The sequence below is a fragment of the Apium graveolens genome, chromosome 3, assembly GCF_009905375.1.
Source record: "Apium graveolens cultivar Ventura chromosome 3, ASM990537v1, whole genome shotgun sequence".
Classification (NCBI taxonomy): Eukaryota; Viridiplantae; Streptophyta; class Magnoliopsida; order Apiales; family Apiaceae; genus Apium; species Apium graveolens.
The window spans coordinates 31,781,207-31,792,886 of NC_133649.1; the positions used below are offsets into that span (position 1 = coordinate 31,781,207).

The 11,680-nt window shown below is 41.7% G+C and overlaps 1 non-coding gene across 1 annotated transcript; it reads left to right on the forward strand.

Moving 5' to 3' along the window:
* The first annotated feature begins 8,023 nt into the window (after positions 1-8,023).
* Positions 8,024-8,130, forward strand: LOC141715629 (small nucleolar RNA R71). The gene has a single exon (XR_012572385.1). It is a non-coding gene; the product is annotated as a small nucleolar RNA R71 (small nucleolar RNA).
* The last annotated feature ends 3,550 nt before the right edge of the window (positions 8,131-11,680 follow it).

Consider the following 11,680-nt stretch of genomic DNA (forward strand, 5'->3'; position numbering starts at 1 on the left):
AAATATGCTTCCTCTTCGTTGCGGTGTGCTAAATCGGTCTTCTTCCTTATATCCTTCGCTTCTTGCGCAAAACACAATCTAAAACATAATCTCTTTCTTCTTCTCTATGAAAACGTCTCAAATCTACTTATATAATAGTCCCATAAAACTCAGATTACATAGAAGTTGGAAGCCAAACAGAAGTAGAAGTCTAAAATAATTCATCTTTTTCCCCAACCCTGCGCGGCCGCTCAGCATTTCTGCGCGGGCGCGCAAGGCTGCTGCGCGGCCGCTCAGCATTGCTGCGCGGGCGCGCAGGACCCTACTGGAAAAATTCCAGGTTTGCTCCTTTTCTTCGCCGTAATCTGCCCGTTCTTTTCCTCCCGCAATGGTGAACACATGCCAAGGCTTATTCTTGATGATTCCTCCTCCGAAATGCAACTAATACCCTGAAATGCATAAACACTAGAAAAACGCATCAAATACACAAAATACTTGATTTCAAGACACCAATTTAAGCCATTTTAAGACGTTCTAAGTGGTATAAAATGCCACTTATCACACCTCCAAACTTAAATCGATGCTTGTCCTCAAGCGTCACAGACTCAAAACAAATAAAAATATGCATGAATGCAATCTATATGAAAATGCAACGATCCCCCTTACTACAATTAACCAACCAAATTGTCACGTCTCAACGAATGCAGTTAGACACTAAAGATCAATAAACTCATACAAACGGACATACAGCCATAAACGTGGTGTGTGCAAATGCTTAACAGATATGCTTCGGAACTAGATCAATTACTATGACTAGACTATCCTCAAGGCAATCCTACGATTATACAAAGAATAAAAATTCTAGGCACAAAGTGATATACAACACTACAAGAACTCTGGAGCTTACTACGGAATTGTGCTTTTTATTTACAACTCAAATGCTTATTTGACCGTGCAATGAGTGAGGTCCACAAAAGACTTATACAATGGTATCCATGTAACGAGCGTTAGGTTAGCGGATCCCAGACTCTAAAAGCCTTAGGTCACTAGGCACAAAGTCCCCTAAGAACTTAATAACTCGAATACCAAAGAGCCCACTCTTGATCAATTATGCAATTTTTTTTTTTCTGAGCAAGTGCGTTTCGCTCCATCTTGCTCAACCCTAGACTACTCGCATAACATGCGAGCCGGCTACTAGCCATTTGACGCCTAGCCACAACTAGCAACAAATTCCATTTTTACTCCATTTTTTTTTCTTTTTCATGCCTTTACCACTAAGAACCTATTATCAAATTCTAAGCATAATAAATAGATTATCCTCGAAAATAATCAGATCATAACAACAATCTAGCCCTTAAGCATTCTCTAAGACTTAGTGAAAATACAAGTGCTTCTAGCATGCATATCAACCTACACAACTTAATGTCACTTTAATGCTATCACTACACTCGCATCAATATCACAATTCAGTCGATAAATCATTGCAAAAGGGATCATGGTATATGCATGAGCTATATGATATGACAAACAAATAAAGCTATATAAAAAAACTATATGGCAAAAATTATGCAACTATATGAACTAACTATCATGAATATGCAGCTATATGACACACACAAAATATTCCTTAACTACCACCCCCAAACTTAAAATCTTCACTGTCCCCAGTGAAGGTATTAGAAAGGAACACAGGGTATACCTACTCGGAGTCATCATCATCATCACCCTTAGTGGGTGGAGTATCAGGCGGCGGGTATGCAGAGTCCTCACCAAAAACTGGCCACTGGATATCAGCTCTAAGGCCTCGAAAAGCAGTCCCTAACGCAAGAGTGAGCTCCTGAGCAAACCTGCTCTGCGTATCATACATAGCATCCATCCGCCGTGAAAGCCTCCTATACTGTGCATCACCCATCCCAGCACCCTCCTGAGCTCTCGAAGAACCAGCCTCACCACGCCCTGGCCTAGCCATAGTAGCACCTCGTGCTGGACGTCCTCCTGGAAGATGATAACCCAGCCCATGCTCCTCAGGCTCACCACCGGTCCACTCCTGCATCCCATTCAGAGTGCCAGAATCTATCGGAGCTGCTGGCAACTGCAACTGCTCATGAGTCGGCCAGTTCACTCCTACTGCTCGGCATAGCTTCGTAACCGTGGATGCATAAGGGATGTTCATATGCTTTGCTCCCCTCAAAAACTTCAGAATTCCTTGGTAGATAAACTCACCAAGGTCCACATAGTATTCCTCATTCAGAATTCCCCACAACAACTGTGCTCTCTCAACTGCGACCTCGTGTGCATGTGAAGAAGGCAAAATATTAGCACATATAAATGCATTCCATGCACGGGCATACCTGTTCATGGCGATCGCCGGAAAGTGACGATACTCATTATTGGCTGGACTGCGGTTCCAAACTGTGCCCGGTCGACAGAGAGTCGCACAAATCAAATCCAAGTCAAAATCCTCAGCAGTCTTTTCATTCCAGTTCTCCTCCTCGGGCTTCCTCTCTCGCTGTCCAATCACACGGCGAATCGCCGCAGGATGATAATCAACCGTCAGCCCACGAACTACAGAAAACCCATTCTTTTCAGCCTTCGCGTTCGCGTAGAACTCGCGAACAATGCTCATCGGTACTGCTTCGGGTGACTCACAAAAAGCTATCCACCCCTTCTCTGCAATCATGGGCAACAACTCACCATCCCTCCCTGATGGTAAAAACCCCCTCTCCTTCAGAATCGGCTTCCCTAACAGCCTAGTGTACTCCTCCTCCGCAGCTCTGTCAGTTAACCGAGGCCTTGCAGCAGTACCCCTTGATGAATCAGCAGTAGGAATTGTGCTGCTGCTGTCAATAGTGCGTGCTCTCTTGGGTGCCATTGATTTGTGAATAAAAGTGTGTAAGAACTGATTTTTGATGTTTATAAGAGGGTTTAAGTGTAGGAAGTTTGTGGGAGATATGTAGGATAGGTGTATGTATATATAGGGTGTAGAGTAGGTTAAATTAGATTAGGAGTGGGGTTGAGGGATAAAATCATGGGGTAGTGGGAAAAGAATTCGTGGGTTTATGGGCTGTGATGGGTTTTTGTGTTTTTGTTTTTTTTTTTTTCTGAACTGGAAAAAATTTTCTGGAACTCGACCTCTGCGCGGGCGCGCAGAGGGTCTCTGGAAAAAAAAAATTTCAGTCCCTGTTTTCTGATTTTTTTGTGTTTTTGGATAGGTTATTAACTTCTAAGGGTTCCTGTAACAACAATTCATGGGTTGCCTCCCACGCAGCGCTTTCTTTTTCGTCATTAGCTTGATGTTCCGTACCTTTCTCAAGTAGTCAACAAAATGGCACTAACCACCTCTCGGTTTGCCATGTCCCCATAGTAGTGCTTGAACCGCTAACCGTTAACCTTGAATGCTTGGTCCGAATCATTCTCAAAAATTTCCACCGCTCCATGTGGAAACACAGTTTTGACAATAAAAGGTCCAGACCACCTTGATTTCAACTTCCCAGGAAAAAGTCGGAGCCGAGAGTTGAATAACAGAACTTGTTGCCCTGGCACAAATAACTTAGGATGTAGCTTCCTATCGTGCCACCTCTTCACCTTTTCCTTATACATTTTGTTATTCTCGTACGCTTGAAGTCGAAATTCATCAAGTTCATTAAGCTGAAGCATTCTTTTCTTACCAGCTGCATCTAAATCCAGGTTCAATTTCTTCAATGCCTAGTAGGCCTTATGCTCAAGCTCCGCCGGTAGATGACATCCCTTACCGTACACCAACTGAAACGGTGACATCCCAAGTGGAGTTTTGTATGCTATTCTGTAAGCCCAAACAGCTTCATCGAGCTTTAAAGACCAATCCTTCCTTGACGGACAAACAACCTTCTCTAAAATGCGCTTTATCTCTCTGTTAGACACATCCGCTTGACCATTTATTTGCGGATGATAGGCAGTAGTTACTCGATGATTCACATTATAACGCTGCATCATAGAAGTGAACTTACGGTTGTAAAAATGCGATCCTTCATCACTTATGATTACCCGAGGCGTTCCAAACCTTGTGAAAACTTGCTTATGAAGAAAATTTAGTACTACCTTTGCATCATTTGTCGGTAAAGCTTTAACTTCGACCCATTTTGAGACATAATCGACTGCCAGCAAGATGTACTGATTATTGCAAGACGAGATAAAAGGCCCCATGAAATCGATTCCCCATACATCAAAGACCTCGACTTCAAGCATCAAATTTAATGGCATCTCATCATTCCTTGACAAATTTCCCACTCTTTGGCAACGATCACACCTTAAAACAAACTGATGAGCATCCTTGAACAAAGTAGGCCAGAAAAAACCTGCTTGCAGAATACGAGCTGCCGTCTTCTCACCTCCATAGTGTCCACCATAAACCGTGGAATGGCAGTCTCGTAATATCCCCTCCGTCTCACAGAACGGGATACATCTCCTGATGATCTGATCAGCTCCCTGTCTAAACAAATATGGTTCATCCTACATATACCACTTCACCTCATGCAGAAACTTCTTCTTTTGAGTGGATGTCAAATTAAGCGGCATTATATTGCTGACAAGATAGTTTATAATATCTGCAAACCCATGGTTCTTCCTCCTGAATTGCAAACAACTGTTCATCCAGAAAAGATTCATTGATTAACGTCCTATCTTGTGAAGTAGACTCGGGATTCTCCAACCTAGAGAGATGGTCAGCTACTTGATTCTCGGTACCTTTTCTATCTTTGATCTCTAACTCAAATTCCTGAAGTAAAAGCACCCAACGAATGAGTCTCGGCTTCGAATCCTTCTTAGAAACCAGATAGCGAATAGCTGCATGATCAGTGAATACTGTCACTTTCGTACCAAGCAGATAAGATTGAAATTTCTCAAAGCCAAAGACTATAGCCAAAAGCTCCTTCTCAGTAGTGGTGTAGTTCAATTGGGCCCCATTTAAAGTCTTACTCGCATAGTAGACCACATGGAAGAGATTTTTCTTGCGCTGTCCCAGAACTGCACCTACCGCATAGTCACTCGCATCACACATCATCTCAAACAGTTCTGTCCAATCTGGTGCTGTAATAACTGGTGCTGTGATCAAACTCTCCTTGAGAGTCTCGAATGCTGCCAAACATTCATCATCAAATTTGAAAAGCACATCTTTCTCAAGTAAATTGCACAACGGCTTAGATATCTTTGAAAAGTCCTTGATGAATCGCCGATAAAAACCCGCATGACCGAGAAAACTACGGATTCCTTTCACCGAATTAGGTGGGGGAAGATTTTCAATGACTCCCACCTTGGCCTTATCCACCTCCAGACCTTTGCTAGAGACCTTATGCCCAAGGATAATGCCTTCATGCACCATAAAATGACATTTCTCCCAATTAAGCACCAAATTAGTTTCCACGCATCTTTTGAGTACGGCGCGCAGATTATTCAAACATTCATCATATGAGTGTCCAAAGACGGAGAAGTCATCCATGAACACTTCGACGTTATTTCCAATCATGTCAGAGAATATAGCCATCATACATCTCTGAAAGGTGGCCGGGGCGCCACATAACCCAAACGAAACTCTACGAAAAGCAAATGTGCCAAATGGACAAGTGAAGGTAGTCTTTTCCTGATCCTCTGGTGCGATACAAATCTGATTATACCCGGAATAACCATCCAGAAGACAAAAATACTCATGTCCCGCCAATCTGTCAAGCATTTGATCAATGAATGGGAGAGGGAAGTGATCCTTCCTTGTGGCTTTGTTCAATTTTCTATAATCCATGCATACTCTCCATCCTGTAACTGTTCGAGTAGGGATGAGCTCATTCTTTTCATTTGCGACCACAGTGATACCTCCTTTCTTAGGTACACATTGCACGGGGCTCACCCACGAGCTGTCAGAAATAGGATAAATGATGCCTGCATCTAGCCATTTCAGAATTTCTTTCTTCACCACCTCCTTCATGATCGGGTTCAGTCTTCGCTGTTGTTCCACAGTTGGCTTACTACCTTCCTCTAACAGAATTTTATGCATACAATATGAAGGACTTATCCCCTTGATGTCTGCTATGGTCCATCCTATAGCCGATTTGAATTCTCTCAAAATCCTTAAGAGCTTGTCTTCCTCACTACCTGAAAGGTCAGCTGAAATAATAACAGGTAACGTAGATGAATCACCTAAAAAAGCATACCTCAAGTGTTCAGGTAATGGTTTGAGCTCCAAGGTAGGTGCTTCCTCTATTGATGGTTTGAGCTTCCCTTCAGCATTCTTAAGGTCAGAAGTACCAAGAGATTTAAATGGTATGTCGAGCTTTCGCTTCCATGGAGAAGCGTTCAGATATTGTAATTGCTCGTTGTTATCTTCATCATCGCTGTCAAAATCCCCCACTAAGGCCTTTTCCAATGCATCAGACATTAGCATGTGATCGAGTTCCGAAGTAACCGCAGAATCAATCACATCCACTTTTAAGCACTCCTCATCTTCTGTAGGGAATTTCATTGCCTTGAATACGTTGAAGGTCACATCCTGATCTTGGACCCGCATAGTAAGTTCCCCTTTTTGCACATCTATCAAGGTACGGCCAGTAGCCAAGAAAGGCCTCCCCAAGATTATGGGAATCTTCTTATCTTCCTCAAAATTCAGAATAACAAAATCAGCAGGAAAGAAGAGCTTATCCACCTTGACGAGCACATCCTCAACTAGCCCCTTGGGTAAGTAATGGAATGGTCCACCAATTGTAGCGACATGTATGTGGGTTTTGGATCAGGCAGATCCAGCTTTTTAAAGATCGACAAGGGCATCAGATTAATGCTTGCTCCCAAATCACAAAGGCACTTGTCAAAAGTTAGATTGCCAATGGTGCAAGGAATGGTGAAGCTTCCTGGATCTTTCAGTTTTGGTGGTAACTTTTGCTGCAGAACAGCGCTGCATTCTTCCGTGAGAGCAACGGTTTCAAGGTCATCCAGTTTCACCTTCCTTGAAAGAATAGTCTTCATAAACTTCGCATAACTAGGCATTTGTTCCAGCGCCTCAGCGAAAGGTATATTGATGTGAAGTTTCTTGAACACCTCCAGAAACTTCCCGAACTGTCTATCCAGCTTTTGTTGCTGCAATCTCTTAGGAAAATGTGGTGGAGGATAGAGCTGTTTCTCCCCTGTATTATCCTCAGGCAGAGTGTGTTCAACAGTAGTCTTCTTTGGTTCCGCCACTTTCTCCTTTTGCTTAGATTCTTCATCTCTAACTTCAGCTTCGACTTCTTTTGCCTTTTCAGCATCAGCTACTTTTCCAGACCTTAAGGTAATAGCCTTGACTTGCTCTTTAGCTTCCTTCCTGCCTGGTACTTCCGTGTCACTGGGAAGAGTGCCAGGTTGACGATTGAGCACTGCATTGGCTAATTGACCGATTTGATTTTCCAAGGTCTTGATAGAAACCGCCTGACTCTTGCACAACAGCTTAAGTTCCTCAAAATCAGCACTAGTAGGTGCAGCTGCACTTCCCTGTTGAGGATATGATTGCCTTGTAGCATACTGTTGTGGTTGCTGGAATCCAGGTGGGTTAAACTGTTTACTCACTCCTTGCTGATATGTTGGCTGAATAGCATTCTGATTATTCCCCCAGCTGAAATTTGGATGATTTCTGTTGTTAGGATGATAGGTCGCTGGCACAGGCTGCTGTTGTCGCTGATAATTATTCACATACTGAACAGATCCGTTGATAAGAGAACACTGATCCGTAGCATGAGAACCTGCACAAAGCTCACAAACCATAGCTATTTGATTAACTCCATACGTAGCCAAAGAATCAACCTTCATTGATAGCGCTTGGAGCTGGGCTGCAATAGCGGTGGCTGCATCAACTTCCAGAATACCTGCGACCTTGCCTGACGTCATCCTCTGAGTTGGGTTTTGATGCTCGTTTGCAGCCATCGTCTCGATAAGATTATACGCCTCAGTATAGCTTTTAGCCCATAAGGCTCCTCCAGCTCCTGCATCGAGCATGGGCCGAGATTGGGCCCCCAAACCATTATAAAAACCAGTGATTACCATCCAATCCGGCATTCCATGATGTGGACATTTTCTCAACATTTCCTTGTAGCGTTCCCAAGCCTCGCACATAGATTCTGTAGGTTGCTGCGCAAACTGAGTAAGAGCACTCCTCATAGCAGCAGTCTTTGCCATTGGATAAAACTTCACCAGAAACTTTTGCGCAAGATCTTGCCACGTAGTGATGGACCCAGCTGGTTCAGAATGTAACCAGTCTTTAGCTTTATCCCTCAGTGAGAATGGAAAAAGCCTCAACTTGATAGCTTCATCAGTCACGCCATTATACTTAAAAGTGCTGCAGATCTCGACAAAATTCCTTATGTGCATGTTGGGGTCTTCAGTTGCCGCTCCTCCAAAAGAAACAGAATTCTGCACCATCTGAATAGTGCCCGGCTTGATTTCAAAGGTGTTAGCTTGAATAGCCGGATGAAGGATGCTTGACTGAATGTCATCAATTTTAGGCCGAGAAAAATCCATAAGAGCTGGATCAGCTTGAACAATACGATCTCCCATGTTTACTGGTTCTTTCTGCTCAGTTCCTGAATCCGAATCCTCAAAATCTAACTTCTCCGGAGTATCAAGAACTTCGTCTTTCTCCTCAGCAGTATCTAAGGTCCTCTTGCGAGCACGAGAACGAGTTTGCATAAACGCTTGCTAAAGTACCTGAAACACAACCGAAAAGAGTAATTAACTACTACGTCCTAATCACTGAGTCCTAATGACCAATGATGGTAAGTACATAAACTAAACAAATACGCCGAGTCCCCGGCAGCGGCGCCAAAAACTTGTTAGGGCAAAAACATGCACTAATATTCACGCAAGTATACGCGTTCGCAAGTAATATAGAATACTTTCTAGTTCGTTCCTTCAGAGACTCAGACTAAGTTATTGTCTAATTAAACTCACTCACCAATGTATGATTACTTCTCAATGTTAAGATAACACTTAAAATTGTTGATTGAATATTAACTATAATTAACTACTTAATTAACCACTTAACTAACACTTCAATTTATCAATAATAAAACACTCATGAGATCACAACTTCATTATTACTTCCTTCTATAGCCATTGTTATTACCTTTAGCATGTGACAGTGATGACATTAATCGAATAACACGAAACTGATAAAAGCCAACTTTCATTGTACTAATACCATTTTACCAAACATCCACAATTAAGATAGAAGTTGAATAGTCATCAATTATGTTGAGTTCCTATATGTCTACAGAAATTGACAACACAACAATTTAAGCACAAGTTATCCCTTTTGATTACATAGGGCAAATAAAAGTGTTAGAGTTACCCACTAATCATGCACAACGTACATGAACCTATGCTAGCATGGCAAGTTCTAAATCTCAAGATCCACCGTCGCTTCACAAGAGATTAACACCCTATCTTATATGTTCGCGACGCACATAAGATGAATACGCACAACCAATACTAGATATCATGCAATCATCACACACTAAAGTATTAAACAATTAACTAAAGAATTCCATAATAAATCCGTTGCAACCCCATGATCACGATTAGCCCATAACAGAACTTATTGCCATCATGGGTTCATATGAAATCATGATAAACAACACAAGAAAATAATAACTAAACTAATTATATTAAAACAGAGTACGTGACAAGAGTAAATAAGTCAAAGCAAGAAAACTAGCATCCAACGTTACAACGAAACAAGAATCACAAGAAAATATGCTTCCTCTTCGTTGCGGTGTGCTAAATCGGTCTTCTTCCTTATATCCTTCGCTTCTTGCGCAAAACACAATCTAAAACATAATCTCTTTCTTCTTCTCTATGAAAACGTCTCAAATCTACTTATATAATAGTCCCATAAAACTCAGATTACATAGAAGTTGGAAGCCAAACAGAAGTAGAAGTCTAAAATAATTCATCTTTTTCCCCGACCCTGCGCGGCCGCTCAGCATTTCTGCGCGGGCGCGCAAGGCTGCTGCGCGGTCCGCTCAGCATTGCTGCGCGGGCGCGCAGGACCCTACTGGAAAAATTCCAGGTTTGCTCCGTTTCTTCGCCGTAATCTGCCCATTCTTTTCCTCCCGCAATGGTGAACACATGCCAAGGCTTATTCTTGATGATTCCTCCTCTGAAATGCAACTAATACCCTGAAATGCATAAACACTAGAAAAACGCATCAAATACACAAAATACTTGATTTCAAGACACCAATTTAAGCCATTTTAAGACGTTCTAAGTGGTATAAAATGCCACTTATCAGTGGTAGAAGGCGGCACCGCCGCTTGTGTTGCCGCCCTGTTCGTGGTTCTGTGGCGCGTTTGCGAGTGTTGATTGCTTGGGTTCCTGTTCTTTTCTGTTGATTTTGCTGTTGGGCTTGTGTTAATTTTCTGTTGGGCCTTGTTGGGCCGAGTTGTGCAGTGGATTTATTGTTATAATCCTAAAATTTTATTTCCTTTTTATGCAGGAATTATTGAGTAATTTTCATGATATTATTAATTCGTGTGGGAAATATTTTTAGTTAATCGGTGGAATTTATTCAGATACCCGAATATTTTGGGCACCAATAAATTTTTCCGCCGTACCGCGATGACTCGTTACGAGCAGACGGTCGACGGTGATGACGATACTCTGAGTCCTAAATTTTATAAATAAATAAAATGATTTGTATAAAATGTTTTCGAAAATAAATTATGCGTATATAGATACGTGAATATGGAATTGGCACGGGAATAAAAATGTGAGTTGTGATTGTTGACGTCGATTGTAATCGACGGGTAGTCTTATATATAAAGAAGTTGCTGCCAAAATTTCCTAAAAATATGTTTGTAAACGTACGTATTTATATTATACGTGTTACCCCTAATAGTGTTCTGACTACGTGATTACGTGATTATGTGTATAATAATTATACGAGTCGGGTTATCGGATTGGATTATTGGATTGAGGATATCAAGCATGACGGTATAACTGATTAGGGTATTCTGTATTTGTAGATTCCGATCGAGTTTTCCCAGGATTAAAGCCAGCGTGAAAGCTACTTAAGGTTTTGTAAAGCGTTGCAAGGCAAGTACCCTGACCATTCTTTTATGGTTCAGTATGTATGAATAGCTAAATGTTTTATTTTCATAATGGAACAGAAACGTTTTAAGTTACGTATCCCCTGTTCTTGAAAATGTTGTTTAAAATTATGTTTTGGGGAAAAGTAACTTCTGAAAACACCTATCTCTAAACGTGATTAAAATGAAAAGGAGTTGTGAATAGTGTGTTGTGACAGAATTGATTTTTGAAAAGAGATAGGTACAAGTGATTTTGAAAACTGGATAAAACGATCAGATATGGGATACGTTGGGGCCAGAGTAGGCCTATTGAGGTGGCGTAAGAGGCTAATTCGGTTGTGCGCACTGTATAACCGATTAGTCCAGCAGGTCAGAGACCTAGCTAGTCTCTGAGTTCCAGAACAGGTAAACGGGGGTGGCAGTTGGAGTCGTCTGGTGTTGATAGCCTGATCAGCTGTCTTCACATATCCGCTACGTATCTGATTTGGATTTGTGATTCCCGTAAGGGCATGAGTAGTTGATACAGCAGTTTTATAAATGTGATTAGCATTGTAATAACCCCAATTTTTGAGAAATTTTGAAACTTTTATGAATAGTGTTTTTGCTGAACGAGAAAACTTTTCATG